Source organism: Lactuca virosa, chromosome 8 (genome assembly GCF_052849685.1).
Source record: "Lactuca virosa cultivar CGN04683 chromosome 8, Lactuca_virosa_CGN04683_v6, whole genome shotgun sequence".
NCBI lineage: Eukaryota > Viridiplantae > Streptophyta > Magnoliopsida > Asterales > Asteraceae > Lactuca > Lactuca virosa.
This window is the reverse complement of record NC_136433.1, coordinates 152,295,316-152,320,640: the sequence shown is the minus strand read 5'-3', so window position 1 is coordinate 152,320,640 and position 25,325 is coordinate 152,295,316.

The window sequence follows — 25,325 nt, the reverse complement described above, 5'->3', positions numbered from 1 at the left end:
AATACATTATTTCCTAAGTTATCAACCACATATACAGTTTCATACACACCATCACAAGGTAATGCTTTAAAATAAAGAACATTATTAAAGAAAGCATTAATCGAACCAACTTCATTATCAAATGAAAAGGTGAAACCTTGTTTATACAATGCATGAAAGGAAATAATATTTCTTGCCATTTCTGGCGAATAACAACACTTATTCAAATCTAAACTAAACCCACTACTTAGCGATAAAGTATAAACTCCAATCTTGGTGACAGGTAAAGTTTTCCTATTCCCCATGATTAAGTTTATTCTTCCATGCTCCACATTCTCACTTCTTCTTAGTCCCTGCAAATCAGAACAGATATGAATACCACAACCGGTATCAAGGACCCAAGAGTTAGAATGGGGTGAGTTATTAGATAAGATGGTGTAAATACCTGCATGGTTGGGTTTAACTTTCCCATCCTTTACATCTTGCTGGTACTTTGGGCAGTTCCGCTTCCAATGTGACTTTTCATGGCAATAGAAGCATTCAGCCTCTTTAGGGTCAGAAGAAGGAGTGACAAAACCTTTCTTGGTTCCACTTGAAGAAGAGCCATCAAGGGTCCTAGCCTTGGTACCCTTCGAAGAGCTATTCCTCTTCTTCCCTCTACCTTTCCCGATTACCAAAACCAGGGCGGAGTTTGGAGTAGGAGTGTTAACAACCGACTTACCCTTAAGACCTGTTTCTGCGGTCTTGAGGAGTCCCTGAAGTTTGCTGAGTGTGACCTCTTCCTTATTCATGTGATATGTCATGCGGAATTGATCATAGCACGATGGTAAGGAGTGCAAAATGATATCTATTGCAAGCTCCTCAGGGAAGTTCACATTAAGCTTCAGCAACCGATCCACATACCTTTGCATTTTCTGCATGTGGCTCGTGACGGATTCCCCGTCCTTCATCATGGTTGTTATGATAGAGCATATGATTTCATACCTCTCTTGTCGTGCACTTTGATGGTATCTTTCCATCAGATCTTGGTGCATTGCAAAAGTGTAGAAGTCCTCATAGGACTTTTGGAGTTCCGCTGTCATGGTGGCCAACATGATGCATGCCACTTTTGTAGCATCCCTTTCATGTGCCCGGAAGTCAGCGATCTCCTGGGGAGTTGCATTGGTCTCATCAATCTCCTTAAGCTCCTTGTCAAGGACATATTCTTTGTCCTCGTAGCGGGTAATCATCTTGATTTTCTGATCCATTCATTGAAGTTGGATCCATCAAAAGTGACTTTCCCACACAAGTTCATAAGGGTAAAGGAGCCATTAGGATTAGAGCCAGAAGCAGCATTGTTTGAAGACATCTGAAAGAAGAGAACAAGATTAGTTTAGATATTAAGAGAGTCCTTAATAAAACACCCAAATGTAATATTAAGGCTAGGATCCAATCACAATATATTATAACTTAGAAGAGGTATGTCGTAATCCAAGCTATAACATATTTGAAAGGTAGGTGAATGACGATTCACCAATTTCCACCATGAAAAACGAAATATAAATATTAGGTTTTTAATTGGTTCTTAGAAATTCCTAGATTCTTTTGAGATTCAATGAACTTTTCAAAGGCATGTTTCAATCTCGAGTGTGCCCTCCAAGTTTTGTGACTGGGATACCGAGGATCACAAAACGAGGTGTAAAGTAACCATGCAAATCACTTGGTACCCTCAAGGTTTATCACTCAATCGATGTGCCGGTAAACCACACACGCTCCACCGATGCTATGGTAAACCTTAAGTCACCCTTTACCTACCTTGTTAAGTCCAAGTTAGTGTGCCGGTTAACCACACACGCTCCACCAACGACTTAAACAAAGTGTAAAGTGTAATTTCATGGATTAGCACCTTATTCACATTTTCCTAAAGTAACTAAGATTGGGAATTTAATAAAAGCATTTAGTTACTTTATAATATTCATCATACTTTTAATGAGAATTTATAAGTCCTTGTCTTACCCGTTCGGCTAACGACCCTCCACCGATCAAGGAAGCGGTGGGTGAGAGTGGACACCCATTAAGTTGCCATTTTATAGGCAACAACCTTATACCCCCCTTATAGACCGGCTTCGTGAATGAGGCGTACTAGCGGTAAGACGACTTGACGTTATACATATATATATTAGTAACTTATAATATTATAAAGTATAAGGGTTGAATTTTAACTTTTAAAATTCTAAGGGTTGGAACTAAAGTTCTAATCAAGACTTTACAGGTTCCAAAACTTGAGGGCAAGTTTTGTAAACTTCAAAAACTTTTCATTTCTTATAACTTATGAATTAATTGAGTAATAAAAATGAAGACTCTTCATTTTTATAACTCTTGTGTTCTTTTAATGGCTTTAATAAAAGTGAGACTTTTGGTTTTCCATAACTTGAGGACAAGTTATGGACTCCATTAAAACACATTATGATCATGAATTAAACTACCATGAAGGTTACAAACAATTCCTATGATCATCTAATCTTCATAAGTTCAAGAACATGAATATGAACACTTTCAAGAATCAAAAATTACACTTAAAAAAACTTGTAATTTTAATAATTGCCATTGTAAATGGATTAGCATAAACATTACACCATCTAAAACAAGCTTTAAAACATCAAAACAGTTTAGGGTAATGTTTCTAGTCCATTTCCAGCAACAAATGTGCAAACTTTCATACGAGCAGAAAACAGAAAAACGATTTTTTTTTCAAGTTGTTTGCACAAAAAAAAACAAACGAACCAGGCTCTGATACCACTGATGGGTTTTGAGCATTCTAACACTTCCTAAGTGTACATGCAACCCTAATAACCTTGGATCTATGTTTGTCTAATAATCATGCAAAGTTGAATTCCAAGGTTATATTCCTATCTAGCATACATGGGGAACATTTTTAACTTGAATGAAAGATAGAATAACTTACCTTGTTGTTGATTATGATCCTTGAAACCTTGTGAGCCTAGCACCCCAAGTGTGATGCCTCAAATGCTTCACACAACACCAAATGCAAAGGAGTAAACTTTGAGAGAATCTTACACTTGCAAAATCGGCTCTAGCCCTCTTGTTTCTTAGTGTTGCCGATTTTGGTGGAGAATGAGTTTCTTATATAGTGTTGACACATCTAGGGTTACACCATGTAAACCCTAATGTGTCATGACTCTTCATTTCCATGACCCATGGGTTTGTAACTCTCATGGAGCATCCTATGGGTGGAACCCAACTTGATAATCCATGGAGCCTCTTAGCCCACTATATAAGATATGGAAGATTTACATAATCTACCCATATATTTAATTAGTTATCTTTTGATCACTTAATTAATTCTAAATTAATTCTTGATCAAACTAATTAAATAATATTATTAATATATTAGAACTTATAATATATTAATAAACCATAAGTGTTATTTCTCTCATTTTAGTTTATCCAATTGCATGGTGCCATGCAACCCAAATGGACCATGTCGGGTCGGGTCAAGTACATACCAGAAATAGTTATGGACTTAGACACCTTATCCAACAAGAACCCTTGTGCAGTGTGTTATGTTTCCTCAGTCTTTGGGGTATGTTTGCCCTCGATGGTGGAGTGGAATTCTGTTTCGTATTAGAGTCGGGTTTTGGCAACCTTCGGGATAAACTTGGAAGTCTTCTTAAACTAGTTTTGTATTAGTAGGATCTGGGTGAAGTGCGTGGTCTATATGTTTTAAGGATCATTTATGCATGTTTCTAGTAGTGTCTCCTGTCGGGGGTTGGGGGTAGATTTATAACTGGATGCACATCAGTTTCCAGGAAGAATCTACAAGAAGATATTTTAAGGCGCCATTTCGGAGTGGGCTATTGGTGGAAACTCGCGTTGAGGATCGCGAGTGTATCCCTGAAAGGTCTATATTCTGGAAGTCTGTGAAGTAAGTAGAGGATCTTTCGGTCTGTGGTGCGAATCGCGAGTTCCAGGCGGAAGGTGTAATGTCATCATGATGTTGTAATCGAAGGGTTGTTTGGGGTAGGATGTTCTTGTCTTCCAGGTTCTGGGAACCTAGTTGGATCAGGTGTGGGACTGGTAGTCTCGGCGGCGGGGATAGAATCTTTGCATCTAGTCTTAGTGAGAGGTTGTGATAAATCAGAAGATTTTGGGTGAAATGCAATGGTAGAAACTTGGATCTCAGATCATGAGTTTAGAACCGAGTTAGATCTTTCTCCTAGTATTGATCATGTTGCCTCGTGGTAATCTCATGCAGGATTATATACTATGAGAAATTAGTAGGCGGCAGGGAGCGGTATGATGGTTGTTTGTCTGTATTATGTGCATAATTGATCCTGATTGTATAGTTGATGACATATTGTGTTTGGTTGGGTTGAGGCGGTCCTGCTCTATACAGTAGGCCAAGATATCTGGTGCGGGCCGACTGAAATTCGTAGGCACAGAGGCTCAAGAGGAGTGGTAGGGTTGAGGCGGTAGGCCAACAAACCCTGAGAATTTCAACCCGATGGTTGAACTGATTCGACATCGGGCCAATCATGGGTGTTTGTACTTATGAGCTAACAGTGATGTGCATGTTGGTTCGGGAGTTAAAGGAGGCATTAAATTGCCGCAACAACATGTGATCTGTGATTCCGTTTTCTGGTGGGAACCTTAAATTATCATAAGTTGGATAGTCAGTTTAAGGGATAAGTGGAATGAAATTAGCAATGGTTCAGTATGAGCTGTCTGTCAGGGAGTCAGACCGGTTTTGAGATTCCAGGTTTCAGATTTCAGGTGAAGTGGGATTGGTCGCTACATGGAATTATGGATTGGGTTTCTCCGAGGTTGAAATTTTTCTGCTAGGTTTGATCGTCTTAGGGAGGTCGTTTTCAGTTCAAGTTATGGAGGTGCCCCTCAGGAGGTCGGGCATGCCAAGGGTGGTAAGGGATGATTTTGAGGATGAAATCGAATTTAAGTGGGGGAGAGTTGTAACATCCCAATTTCTAGGAATGAATTTTAAGCTTTGTATGTATTTTCCCAGGGCAAATCGACGAGTTGGGAGGCTCCAACTCGTCGTGTAGAGTTTTAAGGAGCCGCGTATATTTCAGGGTCTACTCGACGAGTTGGAAGGCACCAACTCGACGAATTGAAGGCTGAACATGAAAACCCTAATTTTTAGGGTTTGCACCCTATTTAAAGACCTTATAACTCGTTTGTGGCCTCCCTCATCGTCCCTTCAGTCCAGAGAAAAACCCTAATCGTGCCTCTTTCTCCATTTTGAGTGTTTGTGAGCTTAAAGAGTGTTCATTGGTGCTTTTCTTGAAGGAGCTTGAAGTTGATGGTGCAAGGTTGAAGGGAGAAGCTTTAGATTTGGAGTTTTCAGTGTTGTTACAACCACTTGGAGGTATAAAGTTGTTATCTTGATCATCCCTTCTTCTAGATCTCTTCTTTTAGAAGTTATGGCCATTATTAGCTTAATTTGGGACCATTCTTGGATTTGAACATGTTATGAAGCCATGGTTTCAGATATGGACGTTTCATGGCCCCTTTTGACATAAAGTTGTCATCTTTATCAATTATTGGCCCTCCTTCATGCCCTTGGTCCCTTGATAAGCCTTATTTGAGTGTTTTAGCCCTTTGATGCTACACATGGACGTAAAGTTAGCAACTTTATATGGTATCTCAGTCCTAGGGGACCATATCCATAGTTTGGAGGCATTGGAATCGCTTGGAATGCGACTGAATGGATTAAGACTAAGTCAACTCGAAGAGTTGAGTCGGGTTTTCCCGCTTTATGGATGATGAAGAACTCGACGAGTTACTCGGGTAACTCGGCGAGTTGTATCGAGCTTTTCCCGGTTTTTCGAACACTAAAGGAACTCGGCGAGTTGCTAGATGCACTCGATGAGTTGGGTCAACATGGACCATTGACCTTAACTGTTAACTTTTGACTTTGACCATGGTTGACCAAGTTTGACTTTTAGGGGTATTTTGGTAATTCGGGCTTTTAATGAAGTAGGTCACATGGTGGTTGTAGGCAGTCGAGACCGGAGCTGAGAGTTGGGGTTTGATCTTCTTGATTCAGTACTACTTGTGAGGTGAGTTTTCCTCACTATACTTATGGGTCGAAGGCACCAAGGTCGGCCCTTTGGATTGTTATCCTGGTTTATCGTATGCTTGTATGTTATGGTGATCTGTTAGCTCGGTATCCTGGTAGATAGGATGATGTTATGCTTAGCGATCTGTTAGATCTATCTGTTATCTGTTCTGGCTATACGTTTCTAGTAGCGTGTGTTGATGTAGTGTGGTTGGGTTGAGACTGTGCTGCTTTGTGCTGCCAGTCAACAAACCATGTAATATTGATATCGGTATGCTATATGCCTGCTTATCTGTTATGTGTATGTCAACATGTGTGTGTGTGTGTGGTCGGGTTGAGGCGGTTCTGCTTTGTGTTGAATGCCAATAGAACCAGGGTGGCCCGGATAGACTGAAAGCCCTGCGAGGCGGACCAGTCAGGCCGAAGGCCCGACGAGCGGTCCGGATAGGCTGTAGGCCCAACGTGGCGGTCCAGTCATGCTGAAGTTGAAGTTTTCAGATGTAAGGTTGAGATACAATCCAATGACACCATCTAAAGCTTTAAGTGATAATAAAGGATGAATTAATTAAACTTTACCGGATAAAGTTTACTTTCTAATCGGTAGAAATTATATTCTTTTATGCTCTTTGGATTATACCTTAATCATTATAAATTGTATCTTGAATACAAACACCAAAAAATTACATGTCTGTAGAATATTCTAAAGGGGCTTACAAATCCACAAAGAATAAGTTCTCTTATTCTTCTGAATGTTGATTCAACAGAAAAGCAAGCTTCTAGTGACAAAGCAAGTGGGAGGCACGTGGAACTTGAAGAAGCTTAAGAACCATAGTCTGATGTAGCAATTGTTGGTACCAGTTTCAACTAGGAATTGTTCAACTTGAATAATAGTTATTCAAAAACACAAACTATTTGTATTAATGGTAGAAATCATCATTGACTTGAGAAATGTTGAATATCTTATTGATGAGTTTTTCTTAATGGTTTCTGGAAAATCCAACTACCAAGATGTCATATCAAATCTTGAATTTGGTAAATGACTTAGAGTCATTAACATTGAGATGTAATCCACGTGTAATAATCAAGCATGGGCTTGATTAATCTTCCTCTATATAGCAACGCTAGAAGGAGTAAGATATTCTTTTAGAAGGAAATCATGCATGGATATCTATACACATTATGAAAGACTTATTATAAAAGAATTTTATCATACTCATGACATTGATTATGATCTAACCATTTCATAAGTAGCTATGATTAGATTGTAACACCCATTTCCCGAAGAAGGTTGGCCAAGACTTAAGGAATAAAAAATAAGGTTTTTGGAGAAAACACTCTGCCACGACGTGTGGAATGGATGCCCACAATGTGGCGTCAAATTAAATGAAATACACGTTTTGGAAATGCCACGACATGACATCAAGATTGCCACACCGTAGCAGCCGTTGCAACTCAAATTCAGGATTTTTAGGGTTTCCCTCATATATAAACACCTTAACTCTCATTCTAGGTCATCTTCTTCAACCTCCACCTCTCCATCTCGAAACCCTAACATCCATGTCTGCTTGAGATTCCATTTCCTAGATTTTAAGCCTTGTTCTTGAGTTTTTGGTGGATCTTTAGAAGAGGGAATCTCTCAAGGAAGCAAGAAAACAAGAAGCAAGTTTGGATCCAACATTCTTTTCAGTTTTCTGAGTTTTGAAGGTATAAAGCTCATACCTTGACACCTTTTATTCTAGATTCAAGTTCTAGGTCATATTTGGGAGGTTTTGGTCCCTTTCTTGGATGTTATTGGAGTTTGAAAAACTCCATAAACTTGTGGTGTATTTCCTAGGTCCTTGAAATTCTGTTGATGTAGAAAGAGGACCATGTTTGGTGTATTTTGTGTCCATGTTCGAGTTATAGCCTCATTAAGGACTTAATGGACTTAGAATGCTAGATCTAGCCTTTGTAAGGAGTCCTAATAGATAAAGTTGGAAACTTTATCCATTAAGTCACTATGGAAGAGTAGATCTGGAAGTATGAGCTATGATCTGAAAGGATTAAGCTCTTAATGAGAGAAATTACATTCTTCCAGTGGACATGACGTGACAATGGGTAGCCACGATGTGGTGAAGTTTAGAATCGTGAGTGTCTTGTCCTGGCATTAACACAACATGGCCAAGGAGGTCCACGTCGTGGCAACGTCCTGCATGTTGACTGTTTCACCTTGCATTCCCACGACATGGAGAAGGAGGGCCCACAATGTAACATCATGAGATTCAGGTACTTCTAAATTCGTCCCTATGGTTTTATCATATGACATTTTAGTCCCTAACTCCATGAAAATGAGCCTTGAAGCCTTGTGGCAATTTGGTAATTTGAGCAGGATGAGTAAACTAAGCGTACATGAGGGTACACTGAGCATACTAGGGCGCGCCCTAGTACGCTGGTCGTACACTTATGTACGCGGGGCATTTGACATCCCCATTTTCACGGCCAGAAAAGATCGATTTTTGTTTATGCTTTATAAAAATCAGAGTACTTCTTTTAATAAAAATGTTGCGGAATTTGTTCCCAGAAAAACATGATAAATACGTTATCAAAGCATTTCCGAAGAAATGTATTTTTATTCATTTAAAACATTTGGGATGCATAAACATAAGCATAAACAGAACTTACATTCATTTACACTAGTGATCTACATCTCTTTTAAATCTCTTAGTGCAAAGTAGCTTCGTATCGACACCTGTGATACAAATAAGCTGGAGTGGGTCAGGTTGGGAAACCGGGTGAGTACATAGGGTTTTCAACCCACAATAATATAACTATTATATTTAAACATCAAACAATCAACCCGATTACCCATCCCCGTTATCTTCTTTAATATTCCTTAAAGAATTATCTTAAAGGTCATCTCCTATATCATATTTACCTCTCATCTTTCTACCTCACATTTCCTTATATGCTCGTTCCTAAGGCATGAATACGTAGTTACAACGTCGCCTGAACTCGTAATTCATAGTAAGGGTTAGAGTATCATCGCATGAATATACAGTCATCACATCACCTGGACTCGTAATTCATCACCTACAGGTTATAAGTCTGCTGGTGTTTCCACGGGTTGTCTAGAATATTCCGTGGTCGCCATCTATACTCTAGTAGATGACTACATCTCCAAATTGTCGGACAAGGTTATAGTATCTTTCATCCTACATCACCGATTCATCATCACCTATCCATCACCTAATTATCATCACCTTCCTATCATCACCTATCTCTCATCATTTTATTTCATCACACACCAACTATTTCGTCTACCCATGTTTTATCCCAACATATTTGTAGATATAAAATAAATATATATTTAAATCATTTAAAACATGTATAAAATCATTCATCCATCATAGACAGCAAGTATTCAGATAATATGCACACATAGCACGTAATTTATATAAAATACTTCATATCTATGTGTAAGATGAAAGGGACCATGCACTCACCTGTTAAAGTGATGATTCCGAACTCAGACAGCGCTTCGTTACTCTTAAAACAATTTCCTTCGACAAAACCTAGTATCAATACCACTAGGGTTTAGTCTAACGTTAACCGCGACTAATTAATAGTCTAGCTATTATTATTATTATTATATAAGCGTTAAACAACACTCTTATATAACTCATAATAATATCCCAAATAATTGTTTTAAGGTCCTAATAATGTTACTATAATTAATTAAAAGTTATATTAGAAATAGCGTAGGCGTAGCTCACTTACAGCGAGTTTTTATTAAAAACCGGGCTTCGCTGGAGCAGCGTTTCCGAGCCGAAAGCTTTTCTTCTCGGAGCCGTCGGGCGCTCCGGGGCTTTCTTCTCGTGCTAGGGAGGTTCCCTAGACTTGGGAGGGGTTTAGGGAGGTTAGAGAGAAGTTATAGAGAGAAAGAAAGGTTTGAAGGTGTGAGGAAATTATGAAGAGTTCATCTCTTATTTATAGGAATTGTATAGTAAAGTAGTCTCCAAGCTTCGTCCGTAACTTTCGCATACGAGCTCCGTTTTTGTCTGTCTTTTTACCGTTGAGTTCCTATTAATGAGATCTTCAACTCTCATTTAGACCTCGTTGGCTAATTCTCATTCTATCTCGGATTTACAAAACTATATCGAATTCGCCGCGCTCGAAAAGTAGAGACTAAGCTTCGTCCATAACTTTCGCATACGAGCTCCGTTTTTGTCTGTCTTTTTACCGTTGAGTTTCTATTAATGAGATCTTCAACTCTCATTTAGACCTCGTTGGCTAATTCTCATTCTATCTCGGATTTACAAAACTGTATCGAATTCGCCGCGCTTGAAAAGTAGAGACTAAGCTTCGTCCATAACTTTCGCATACGAGCTCCGTTTTTGTCTATCTTTTTACCGTTGAGTTCCTATTAATGATATCTTCAACTCTCATTTAGACCTCGTAAACCAAAAACCGCTCGAACTAAAATTCGAGTTTCGGGCTGTACACTGCTAAGCCGAAACTTCGAAAAATCATAACTTCCTCATACGAAGTCAGATTTGGGCGTTCTTCTGATGGACGCTCTCGGTTTAACGTCTTCTACGACTTTTGTTTAGATCACTAAGGCTAAAAGTCGCTCCATCGTAAATTCACTATTTACGCTTCCCGGTGTCGTGCCGGTTTTGCCGTAAAACTTCGACGAGCCATAACTTCTTCGTTATAACTCGGATTTCGGAGTTCTTTATATGTACGGAAACCTTGAGAAATATTCTACAACTTGGTTAAGATTATTTATTATAAATAATCTTTTGCCGAAAATTCGTTTTCGACACTCATTGCCTCTAAATTGACTAGCCCGGATCTACGGGCGTTACAATTATCTCCCCCTTAGGATAATTACGTCCCGGAATCATCAACGAAACAGGTTTGTATAATGACTCCATACGTTATCTCTTCATCCTAGGTATTAATCGTAACTTGTATGTTCTTTCAAATGTGTATCTAACTCTTGGTCTTTTTGACTGCAAGCGGTGCTCGAACTTGCACCTGCTCGTTAGACTCCAAACTATGACATTCGAGTCACAATCTCGATCCTTGATGGAGACTTCTTCTTCTTCTTAGAAAGCTTAAGATAAGCTCCTCTTTTACTACAACGTACCGATGTGTCATATTCTAATGACCTCTCATCGTGTGCTTAAACTCAAATCTCTTAGAGTTAAATTCCAGAACAGACTATACCTTCCTTCATGTTCTAATGTGACATAATCACATATTAAAACTTAGTATCTCTAGCTACAAGCCTTTTTAGCGACAATCGCGATACTTCTATTGATCGCTTTGATTTCAATCTTTTGGTTTAAGTCGGACGCTACATCAAACTTGGTTCTCTGAACCACGTAATCTACTTATCGTAGTCGAACTCAATTTGATATGACCACTAGGGTCGGAATAACAATCATCTTCGATGGTAACGACATACTCGAATAAAACGAAATCAATTACTAGCTTCTTGGTAACCTTGTGACTTTCCCTGATCCAAGCGTGAGTCCTGTGCTTCCGGTAGTATAGGCCTCTACTACCATTCACACCTACTCATACTCGTCCCAAGTATTGTCTCGCAGTTCCCCAAGTTATTATCACAAAAACAATTTTAACACATACAAATGTGTCCAAACAATCATATAATTTTTCCCTAGACTCTACTAGGACTTCCTCCATGCGTATCTTCAATCATGAATTCTGCTTCAACTCGGTTGGTGGTGGAAACTCCATACGATGGGACAACTTCAGGAATTACACCAATCGTTCCATCATCCTGCCGATCGAAGGTGTACTTCGGACGTACCGTACTCCTCTAAACGTACCGCTTGACATATTCTAAAGCCAAGATACCACTCTTACGATATCTTCCGATAGGTGTCATTCACTATCAAAATCCTTTTCATTTCCTCTATTTACTCAATTCTCTATGAGTCTTTCACCATGACGTTATTTTCACGGAAGCATGCATTCATTGCATCGAGAAGAGAATATAGATAGAGAAGATTTAGACGCGTAATCCTGCTTATTACTCTGAAAAGTTACATGCCAGTTCTAATACCGTAATCAAACGTTTAGAAATCTGAACACATAAAATTTCCAGATCCGGTCGGCAACAGACCATAGATCCGATCAAACGATAACATCATAAAACATCACAATCATTTAGCACATAAAGCAATTTAGGCATCTTCCCTAAATGAGCTAGTGCTCGTGTCTATTTAGGTGTACTTTCCTAAAATTTATTAGACACACTCCTCACCATCATTGCTTAGCATTCTAAGTTTAATTCTAGAAATAAATCCATATTCCTAGTTCGCTTAAACTAATGCTCTGATACCAACTTTGACATCCCCATTTTCACGGCCAGAAAAGACCGATTTTTGTTTATGCTTTATAAAAATCAGAGTACTTCTTTTAATAAAAATGTTGCGGAATTTGTTCCCAGAAAAACATGATAAATACGTTATCAAAGCATTTCTGAAGAAATGTATTTTTATTCATTTAAAACATTTGGGATGTCATCGTCAATACAGAAACATAAGCATAAACAGAACTTACATTCATTTACACTAGTGATCTACATCTCTTTTAAATCTCTCAGTGCAAAGTAGCTTCGTATCGACACCTGTGATACAAATAAGCTGGAGTGGGTCAGGTTGGGAAACCTGGTGAGTACATAGGGTTTTCAACCCACAATAATATAATTATTATATTTAAACATCAAACAATCAACCCGATTACCCATCCTCGTTATCTTCTTTAATATTCCTTAAAGAATTATCTTAAAGGTCATCTCCTATATCATATTTACCTCTCATCTTTCTACCTCACATTTCCTTATATGCTCGTTCCTAAGGCATGAATACGTAGTTACAACGTCGCCTGAACTCGTAATTCATAGTAAGGGTTAGAGTATCATCGCATGAATATACAGTCATCACATCACCTGGACTCGTAATTCATCACCTACAGGTTATAAGTCTGCTGGTGTTTCCACGGGTTGTCTAGAATATTCCGTGGTCGCCATCTATACTCTAGTAGATGACTACATCTCCAAATTGTCGGACAAGGTTATAGTATCTTTCATCCTACATCACCGATTCATCATCACCTATCCATCACCTAATTATCATCACCTATCTCTCATCATTTTATTTCATCACACACCAACTATTTCGTCTACCCATGTTTTATCCTAACATATTTGTAGATATAAAATAAATATATATTTAAATCATTTAAAACATGTATAAAATCATTCATCCATCATAGACAGCAAGTATTCAGATAATATGCACACATAGCACGTAATTTATATAAAATACTTCATATCTATGTGTAAGATGAAAGGGACCATGCACTCACCTGTTAAAGTGATGATTCCGAACTCAGACAGCGCTTCGTTACTCTTAAAACAATTTCCTTCGACAAAACCTAGTATCAATACCACTAGGGTTTAGTCTAACGTTAACCGCGACTAATTAATAGTCTAGCTATTATTATTATTATTATTATTATTATTATTATATAAGCGTTAAACAACACTCTTATATAACTCATAATAATATCCCAAATAATTGTTTTAAGGTCCTAATAATGTTACTATAATTAATTAAAAGTTATATTAGAAATAGCGTAGGCGTAGCTCACTTACAGCGAGTTTTTATTAAAAACCGGGCTTCGCTGGAGCAGCGTTTCCGAGCCGAAAGCTTTTCTTCTCGGAGCCGTCGGGCGCTCCGAGGCTTTCTTCTCATGCTAGGGAGGTTACCTAGACTTGGGAGGGGTTTAGGGAGGTTAGAGAGAAGTTAGAGAGAGAAAGAAAGGTTTGAAGGTGTGAGGAAATTATGAAGAGTTCATCTCTTATTTATAGGAATTATATAGTAAAGTAGTCTCCAAGCTTCGTCCGTAACTTTCGCATACGAGCTCCGTTTTTGTCTGTCTTTTTACCGTTGAGTTCCTATTAATGAGATCTTCAACTCTCATTTAGACCTCGTTGGCTAATTCTCATTCTATCTCGGATTTACAAAACTATATCGAATTCGCCGCGCTCGAAAAGTAGAGACTAAGCTTCGTCCATAACTTTCGCATACGAGCTCCATTTTTGTCTGTCTTTTTACCGTTGAGTTCCTATTAATGAGATCTTCAACTCTCATTTAGACCTCGTTGGCTAATTCTCATTCTATCTCGGATTTACAAAACTGTATTGAATTCGCCGCGTTTGAAAAGTAGAGACTAAGCTTCGTCCATAACTTTCGCATACGAGCTCCGTTTTTGTCTGTCTTTTTACCGTTGAGTTCCTATTAATGAGATCTTCAACTCTCATTTAGACCTCGTAAACCAAAAACCGCTCGAACTAAAATTCGAGTTTCGGGCTGTACACTGCTAAGCCGAAACTTCGAAAAATCATAATTTCCTCATACGAAGTCAGATTTGGGCGTTCTTCTTATGGACGCTCTCGGTTTAACATATTCTACGACTGTTTAGATCACTAAGGCTAAAAGTCGCTCCATCGTAAATTCACTATTTACGCTTCCCGGTGTCGTGCCGGTTTTGCCGTAAAACTTCGACGGGCCATAACTTCTTCGTTATAACTCGGATTTCGGAGTTCTTTATATGTACGGAAACCTTGAGAAATATTCTACAACTTGGTTAAGATTATTTATTATAAATAATCTTTTGCCGAAAATTCATTTTCGACACTCATTGCCTCTAAATTGACTAGCCCGGATCTACGGGCTTTACACTCTTGTCAGGAGAAAACACGAATTTTCAGGGCATGGGTGGTATACAAGCATCATTATGGCTCATTTCACCCCACCTTTTCAGCCTCCATACCCTTTGAGTCATTTTTGGCAAACCCTAGCCCTTGTGAGTGTGCTTTGAGCTTAAGAGTGTGTTGTTGGTGTGCTAAAGGAAGAAGGAGTTACATCAAGGAGCTTGGAAGCTTGAAGCAAGGGTTGGATCTGGAATTTTTGCCCTTTTCTCCATCATTTCAAGGTATAAAGTTCACACATTGATGGCTTGTTTGCTAGATCTCTTTATTGGGTGTTTTTATGCTTCTTTTTGGTCCCAAATGCTCTATATTGAGCATGGCATGTTCGGGATGTTTTGAGTTGTCCTTTCAGACCCTTTGAGGGTCCTTAGTCATAAAAACGAGGTCCCAATGGCTAGAAGTGTCTCATACATCTTGAGGAGTGTCAAAATGAATTTAGACCATGTATTAAGGAATTTTTCGACATGTAAAGTCATAAAGTTTGAGACTTTATGACTTTGTGACACCCCGACTCTCAGGTATAAACTTTTCATCTTTATATTCATTCTGAAAGGTCTACTCGACGAGTTGGATGCCCTAACTCATCGAGTAGGAACGAATTTGGCTGCGTGTCTTAAATGACCAACTCGACGAGTTGGAGGATACAACTCGACGAGTTGGAGGATACAACTCGACGAGTTGGAGCTGGAGGATGAAACCCTAATTTCCAGGGTTGTGCACCCTATTTAAAGGGTCATTAGCCTCCCTTAGCCTCCCTTACAACCCCCTGAGCTAAGAAACCCTAAATCGTGTTTACTCTCCATATTTCTGTGTTTTAAGCTTGGAAAGTGGATCTTGGTGAGAAGAACTTGAAGTTCAAGAAGCTTGGAAGAAAGAGAAGTTGTAGATCTGAACTCTACTCCATCTTAGCATCGCTTGAAGGTAACAAGTCGTTACCTTGGCTCTCCATTAGCTAGATCTCTTCATTCATGGGTTTAGAACCCTTTTTGGTGTATGGTTGTGGTACTTCCGGTTTTGGGGCAAGATCTGAGGTTGCAACTTCAGATCTGGACTCCTTTAGCCCCTTATTGTCATAAAGTCTCAACCTTTGTCAAGCTATGGCCTTCTATTTGCCTTAAGCTTCTTCCTTAGTCTAGTTTTTGTTGGATTAGTGTCTAAGTCCATAACTATAATTGGTATGTACTTGACCCGACTCGGCATGGTCCATTTGGGTTGCATGGCATCGGAACATTTGGATAGACCGTTTATGAGGAAAAGACATTTTGTGACATATTAATATATTATAAGTTCTAATATATTAATATGAAATCATGTTATTTAATTAGTATTGATCAAGAATTAATTTGGACTTAATTTAGTGATCAAAAAGAGACTAATTAAATATATGGGGATTGATTGTGTAAATCATTCATTCTTATATATGTGGGCTTATGATCCAAGATTCCTTTATGTTGGGTTTAACCCATGTGGTGATCCATGGATACTCCATGGAGGTTAAAACCCATGGAGCATAAGGAATGGGTAAAGTCATGAGTTACATGGTGTAACCCTAATACCCACACTATATAAGAACCCCTTTAGTTCAAGAAATTGGCACTAGTGATACATATTTTGAGGGCTAGCCGATTTGAACATGTATGTCTTCTTCTCATGGATATTCCAAGAGTTCATGATGTTGTGTGAACCATTTGAGGTGTCACACTTGGGGCACTAGGCTCTCAAGCTTCATGGAATCAAGCAACAACAACAAGGTATGTATTCTATCTATTTTAGTATCCTAGTATCAATGTTTTGGTATGCTAGTTAGGATAATACCTTGGATAATCATATTTGCATGTATAATAGAGAAAACATAGATCCAAGGTATTTAGGGTTGCATGTACACTTAGGAGTGTTAGAATGCTCAAAACCCATCAGTGGTATCAGAGCCAGGTTTGTTTTCAATTATACTTGATGCAAATTGCTGAAAAATGTTGAAAAAGTCGAATTTCGGGCATTCTGGGCACTGGACTCGCCGAGTCCACTGATGAACTCGCCGAGTCCATGAAGAAAATCATCCTACTCGGCGAGTAGGTTGACACACTCGACGAGTAGGAGCCCCTGACAGCATATCTTCGAGTTTTTTTGGCTAGAAATGGACTAGGAACATTACCATAAGCTGTTTTTGAACCTATAATCCTGTTTTTGATGTGGTAATGTTCATACTAATCCAATTTCAAAGATAATTGTCAATAGATTCATGTTTTGTATTAGTTTAGTGATTAGGCTAATTACATGAAAAAGTTTGATTAAATTATCTTATTCTTATGAGTTGCTTAGATTAATAGAAAAGTTAATTGATTATGTGTTTTCAATCCATTTTAATCTAAGAGTTGATTCTAAAATGTGTTTTTGTAACTTGTCCTCAAGTTATATGAAAAGTCACATTTAAGTTTCATAAAACTCATAAAAGTTGGTAATGGTTACAAAAATGAAGAGTCTTGTCCTCAAGTTATGGAGGTTCAAGAGTCACTTCATTAAGTAATAAAATGTGTAACCTTAATTAATTCCATAAGTTACAAAATAAAGAAAAGTTACATTCTTTTATTAGTTTAAAGTCTTCCATAACTTGTCCTCAAGTTATGGAACTTGAATAGTTTTTTAATTAAAACTAATTTAAACACATAAGTTATGGAATTAATTAGTTTTGAATAGTTTCAAAACTTGCCCTCAAGTTTTGGAATTTGAAAAGTTTTCTCTTATGAATACTTTAATTCCAAGTTAGCCCTTAGAATTTTAAAAGTTAAAATTCAAACCCTTATACTATTATTATAATTTTAATTATATAGATATGTATAAGATAAAGTCAATCTTACCGTTAGTAGGCCTCATTCACGAAGCCGGTCTATAAGGGGGGTATAAGGTTACTGCCTATAAAATGGCAGTTTAATGGGTGTCCACTCTTGTGACATCCGCCTAAAATGGATTCGGGTCAACCCAACCCAATTGGAAATTTAATAAACCCTACTCAAGATTACTTGACGCTAATAGGATCAAAACCCATACAATACGATATAACTTGACGTTAATAGCAACATAGTATTGTACAACGTTATAACTATAATCAAAGTAAATTATGATACCATATTAAAATCAAATCAAAGTATAATGCTCTAATTAAATTAAAAGAATCAAACTTGAATTCTCTAATTAAACTTCAAATCAAAGTAGATTGTTATAATCAAATAATAACCTATCTTTTATAAAACTCCATTTTTATAAACTTTACATTAAATTTTATAAAACTCTATTTTTTATAAACTTTACTTTAAATTTTATAAAACTCATATATTAATTATGTAAAAGATGCTTGTGTTAGTGGGAAATTATGAAGACCACCAAAAGCAAAAAGATTATTCCCATGGTCTCCCACTCACACCTCCCATCCACTTTCCTTTCCTTTTTCTCCCAACACATTATTCTCTTCACCACTTAAATCTTCTCTATTCTTGATCTCACTCTCAATCTCGAAATTTCCTCCAAGAATACTCATATTCCATCCAAGAACAATCTATTATACTCAAATCTTCATCCCTCTTGAAGCATTCATCAAGGTATGTTGTTAAAAGTTTCAAATTCATACAAGAAACAAATTAAATCCACCAAAATATCTAAAACCCATTTTTTTCATAAACCTGATTTTTCTCAGAATACCATCAATAAAATAAGAAGTTCTGGAAATTTTCAGAAAATAACTTATTTTTATTGAATTATCATAATTATTTCAATAAAGTAGGGCAATAATTCACATAAAATACTTGTTGCATTCAATAAATTCTGAGAAAATTCTGGGATGACCTGTATACTGATTAAACATGATATATGAAGTTTCATGCATTTATATTACTGTTTACTATTAGTTATGATTTTATTGATTAATTAATAATGAAATATATAAAAAATACTTCCCATAGTCACAAATATCTGAAACTTATACACTGGGCTCTACATCATGTTATAAAACTATGGTTAATTTTACAGATTTTTTGAGAATCATTTACTATTTTTTCCAAATTTTGTGTTGTTTAATCATTAAAATATTAAATAAATACTAAAAAAATTCAGAAAAATATACAAATTTTACAGTAATTCATATTGTATGAAATAATGATTTCCTAATAATTTCATAATTTTTCAATACTGTTTACTATTTAAAACTATTTTCCTAAGTATTTAAGCATGTAAAAATGCATTTTAATGATTATTTCATATAAATAATTGTTAAAATCTGTAAATAATTATAATTGGGCAATTTATTATTTTAATAAGAAATTATTAAAATCTGGCCTAAATTGAAAATATAAATTAATTATGCAAAGTAAGTAATTCAATTTAAAATTCATTTAACAATTAAATACCTTAATATTATAATCAAAATGAATTATTGTTAATTCATCTAATATAAGAATACGTGTCTAATTATTTGTATTAATACTCCATTCTTGTTTAGCAGTTCCTAAACCAAAACTATTAATTATATTAGGTTCTACGCCATTTTGACCTGAATCGTCTATCGTACGACACACACATTTCGTTTTGGGACTAAAGTGAGTAATCTACCCCATACTTTATAATTTTCAATACTTTTGGGGTGTATCATGTGGTTCTAATATGTTCCAACTTCATTTTATTGTTTTATCACAATTGAGACATTGTTGGGACATTTATACGTGAGTCATTAATTGTATAACTATTGTTCGTTTACGCTACATGTACTTGTAGTGCATTATCATTTTTAGTCTAATCTCCATGACTATGCCCGTATTCTTGAGGTACGTTATGGACAATAATAGCGCTATTGGGTTGACCACCCCGCCTTGGGACGCTAAGGTGATTGATCACACGTGGTTGAGTGTGTATGATGATTAGATGCTCCATCCTATATATATTTATATATATATATATATACATATGTATATATATAGGGTGAGGACTTATTGTTGTTGTTATCAATTGTTAATCAATTTTTGATTTATAAACCGTTATCTCAAATACAATTGTTTGGCGACTTCAAAAGAAAACAGATTTCAAATTATAAATGTTTCAACTTCACAATTTTCTCTACTAAAATTTGATTACTCACCAACTCTCGTAGTTGACCTGTTTTTACCCATGATGCAGATTTGAAGAATGAAGAATGATGAAAAATAGGTTGTGCCTTAGAAATCCACAAGACAATTTAAATTTGATGTAATAAATGTGGTTTGCATTTGTATTTGTACTTGTATGTTGTGGATCTTGTTTGCATACTTAGTACTTAATTGAATCTAATCACATTATAACCTAGTTGTCATGAGACTTTGAACAATATATCACGCCTTGATCGATTCCGACAAGGATCGGGGTGTGACAGATTGGTATCAGAGCCCTTGACTATAGGGAATTAGGTTAATTGCCTTGACCTAGTCTATAGCCTCTAGGGTCCTCTCGTATGCTAGTTTATAAAATGCACACACAACTGTATGCAATTCGCACTTAGAAAATCCTAGGAATATCTTTGTGTGTTAATTGCTCCCTTATGTGCATACGTATTACTCCTGACACTTATATGTGTGCATACACTTGTGAATATTCTCCACTTTCTCTGAAAATCACACACATACTCAAGTTGTTTAACAAAATGTATATACATATATGTATTCCTTAGAGCTCATAGGAAATTCAAAGTCATCCACTCTAGTTGGGTAGGATCATAGTAATGGACGCATAGTAACTGGAAGGGGGAGGTGCCGGTAGCCCGAAAGTCCTGACTAGGTAAGCATTCGTATACATCCCAATCAACCGAGGGACCAGTTTGCTTATCTGGGGACCAAAGGCGAGAGTTCCCAAACCTATAGGCCAAAGCGCGTCATTCACATTACTTTTGAGCCATCAAAATACCCGACCTTATCAAACGTATCCGAAAGGATACACTCCAAAATGGCCAACTCATTGGACTATTAAGTTCCCTAATGGGCCTAGAAGTGGGAAAGAAATGTGAAAACTTAGTTTTGTGGGGGCCCACGCAAGTGCTACATGTTTCACATTTAGTAACCATGGAAAGCCCAAAAGGTGCCCAACACTCCTAACCATGGCCCAACAAGTGTTTTACAATTATTTTACCCAACAATGTCTAAAAACTTTATTTCCATAATCAATTTACAAATAACTCACAAGTCCATATGCGTGTTTCTCGTAGATGGCATTACGACCCCCATACGCTGCTCGCAACAACAGAAGGCTAGCTGCCCTGGTCGCCAAGGAGGTAGCAAACGTCATCCCAACAATTGCAACCCAACTTCATTCTCTTCAGCCACAAGCTCCAGCAACAACTCCTCGTTGCTCGTTCAAGCACTTTCGTAACTGCAATCCGCCTTACTTCAAAGGCACCGATGGTGTCACCGCACTCCTCACATGGATTGAAGAAATGGAGAGTACTTTCATCCATAGCGAGTGTCCTGAGGACCTGATGGTCCGTCATGCTACAGGGTGCCTCCTAGGTCATGCTCTCACATGGTGGAACCTAGAAAAACAGGCAAAGGGAGAGGCTGTTGCCTTGGGAATGACCTGGTCAAAACTAAAAGAACGCATGATGGAGAAGTTCTGCCCTGACAGCGAATTGCAAACTCTCGAGGATGAATTCTGGAATCTGAAACAGGAGGGAGGCGACAACGCGACCTACACCAATAGATTCCATGATCTCTCGAGACTCCTACCTCACATGGTTCAACCTATGAAAACTGCAATACGCCGCTACATCAAAGGGTTACCACGCCAGATCCGTGATTCGGTGACCAGCAGCAGGCCATCTACCCTAGAATCCGCCATTGAATTAGCAGGTCAACTCAACGAGGACAATGTGAACGATGGTGTCCTCCCACGCAAGGGTTCAAAGATGTCAACTGAAAAGTCGACCCCTGAGACCCCCCAAATTGTCAAGTCCGAGTCCTCCCACCGACATGACAAAAAGAAGCGGAAAAGTCATGACCACAACCATGCTGTTATTACCCCTGCTACACCTATCACCCAAGTCACCCCACCAGCCCAACCAAATAAAAAGCCGTATACCGGACCTCACCCCCTCTGTAACCACTGTAACTATCACCATCTGACCACTAGCCCGTGTCGCCTCTGTACGAATTATGGTCGCTATGGCCACTTGGCGGACACATGTCGTGCACCAAAAACTCAGCGACCACTCTATCTACCCTCAAATCAGCAAACACAAACCCGGTATCCAACTGGAACATGCTTCAACTGTGGTGACCCCACCCATTTCAAAAACGCGTGTCCTAGGTTAGTCAATATCATCAACACCCAAGCCCAGGCAAATCCAACAATACAGGTTCCAGCTCCCAAAGGCCGAGCCTTTGTCATTACCGCAACCCAAGCAAAGACCGATAACAAGGTCGTAAATGGTACGTTTCTCATAAATAACTGCTACGCGTCAGTACTTTTTGATTCAGGTGCCGATAAAAGTTTTGTGTCTTTGGAATTTGAGCCCATACTTCACACACCTCGCACGATTCTTAATGAGTACTTTACCGTAGAAGTCGCCGATGGAAAATACGTTTCACTCAATGCAGTCATCCAAGATTGCACTTTCGATTTTTCCGGTCATAAATTTTCTGTCAATTTAGTTCCTATGGAACTTGGTAGCTTCGACATCATCGTAGGAATGGATTGGCTATCCCAAAACCATGCTGAAATAGTATGTTACGATAAGTTCATTCGTATTCCTCTCGCCGACGGTCAAAGTCTTCGTATTTATGGCGAGACTCATTCGAAAAAGCTTAGTCTTATGTCATGTACTCAAGCTCGATCATATCTACGAAAAGAATACATGGCTTTCTTAGCCCATGTGGTGGAAACAAAGGTCAAAGAAAAGAAGATTGAAGATATTCCGATAGTACGAGACTTTCCCGACATCTTTCCCGATGACGTATCTGGACTCCCTCCAGTACGTGAGCTAGAGTTCCGCATCGATCTTGTTCCTGAGGCTACTCCCATAGCCAAGTCTCCATATCGGTTGGCTCCAACCGAGATGCAAGAATTGGCAAGTCAGCTCCAAGAACTAACCGATAAGGGATTTATCCGCCCTAGTACTTCACCCTGGGGAGCCCCGGTTCTCTTCATTAAAAAGAAAGATGGTTCGTTTCGTATGTGTATCGATTATCGGGAGTTAAATAAATTAACCATCAAGAACCGATATCCGTTACCTCGGATCGACGACCTTTTTGATCAGCTTCAAGGAGCTTCATGCTTCTCAAAAATTGACCTTCGCTCGGGTTATCACCAACTTCGAGTACGGGAAGAAGACATCCCCAAAACTGCTTTCCGAACCCGCTATGGTCATTACGAGTTCACCGTTATGCCTTTCGGCCTAACAAATGCCCCTGCCGTATTCATGGACTTGATGAATCGGGTATTTAAACCTTATCTCGACCGTTTTGTTATCGTCTTTATTGATGACATCCTCATTTACTCAAAGACAAGGGCAGAGCATGAAAGACACCTTCGCCTAACTCTCCAAACGTTGCAAGGAAATCGGCTCTACGCCAAATTTTCGAAATGCGAGTTTTGGTTAAATGAGGTACAATTCCTTGGTCATATTGTAAGTGACAAGGGTATTTTAGTCGATCCCGCAAAAGTTGAAGCAGTCCAGAATTGGAAAGCCCCCCGTACCCCCAAGGAAATTCGGTCCTTCCTTGGTTTAGCCGGCTATTACCGGCGTTTCATTTCAAATTTCTCAAAGATTGCTTTACCGCTTACTTCTCTCACTTGCAAGGGTACACCATTTGATTAGGGACCCAAGCAGGAATACGCTTTCCAAACCCTTAAACAAAGTTTGTGTGACGCTCCGATTCTTACACTCCCTGAAGGATCCGAAGATTTCGTGGTATTCTGCGATGCCTCCAATCTCGGTCTAGGTTGTGTTTTGATGCAAAGGGGAAAGGTTATAGCTTACGCATCACGACAACTCAAAATCCACGAAAGGAATTATACGACTCAGGATTTGGAGCTCGGTGCCGTGATTTTTGCTCTTAAAATTTGGAGGCATTACCTTTACGGCACTAAATGCGTAATTTTCACCGACCACAAGAGCTTGCAACATATTCTTAATCAAAAGGAACTCAATATGAGGCAAAGACGATGGGTCGAACTCCTAAATGATTACGAGTGTGAAATACGCTATCATCCGGGCAAGGCAAACGTCGTAGCCGACGCGTTAAGCCGAAAAGAACATGCCCATGCATTTCATCTAATATGTTCTCCTATCTTGTCCAATCTCAGCGACCGAATTCGAGGAGCCCAACACTCGGCAATTACCGAAAATGACATCCCCACGGGAATTGATGGGGAGTTGGAAACCAAATCTGATGGTATTTTCTATTATCAAGATCGCATCTGGATCCCAGATCGTGACAATCTTCGCATATTCCTGATGGAAGAAATCCATAAAACCCGATATTCCATTCATCCGGGCACTGACAAGATGTATCATGGCCTGAGAACCAATTATTGGTGGTCGGGAATGAAAAAGGATATTGCTTTATTCGTGGCCAAATGTCTTACATGTTCCAGGGTCAAAGTAGAACATCAACGACCCTCTGGACTATTGGTCCAACCAGAAATCCCCAGGTGGAAATGGGAAGCGATCGCCATGGATTTCGTAACCAAACTTCCCCGTACCACAAAAGGACACGACAACATTTGGATAATAATTGACCGTTTGACCAAATCCGCTCATTTCCTTCCCATCCGGGAAAATTTCAAAGTCGAAAAACTTGCTCGGATTTACATCAACGAGATAGTTAGTCGGCATGGCATTCCTCTCAGCATCATTTCATATCGTGATGGGAGATTTCTCTCTCGGTTTTGGCAATCACTTCAAACAGCCATGGGAACCCGCCTCGATCTCAGTACCGCCTATCATCCTCAGACCGATGGTCAATCTGAGAGGACAATTCAAACACTCGAAGATATGTTGAGGGCGTGTGTCTTGGATTTCGGAGGAAACTGGGACTCTCATTTACCGTTGGTGGAATTCTCCTATAATAACAGTTATCATTCTAGCATCAAGATGCCACCATTTGAGGCATTGTATGGCCGTAAATGCCGATCTCCTATTTGCTGGCATGAAATCGGTGAGTCCCACGTGATTCGCGCAACAGTGGATTCTCCAATCGTTGGTCCTGAGCTTATCCAGGAAACAACCGACAAAATCACTCAGATTCGCGATAACCTTCTCGCATCTTGTAGCCAACAAAAGAGTTATGCCGACAAGCGACGCAAACCGCTTGAATTTACCGTAGGTGACATGGTCATGTTAAAAGTGTCCCCATGGAAAGGTGTGGTTCGATTTGGACGCAAGGGTAAATTGGCACCACGCTACGTAGGCCCGTTTAAGATCATAAAAAGGATCGGACCAGTAGCCTACGAGTTGGATCTACCAACAGAGCT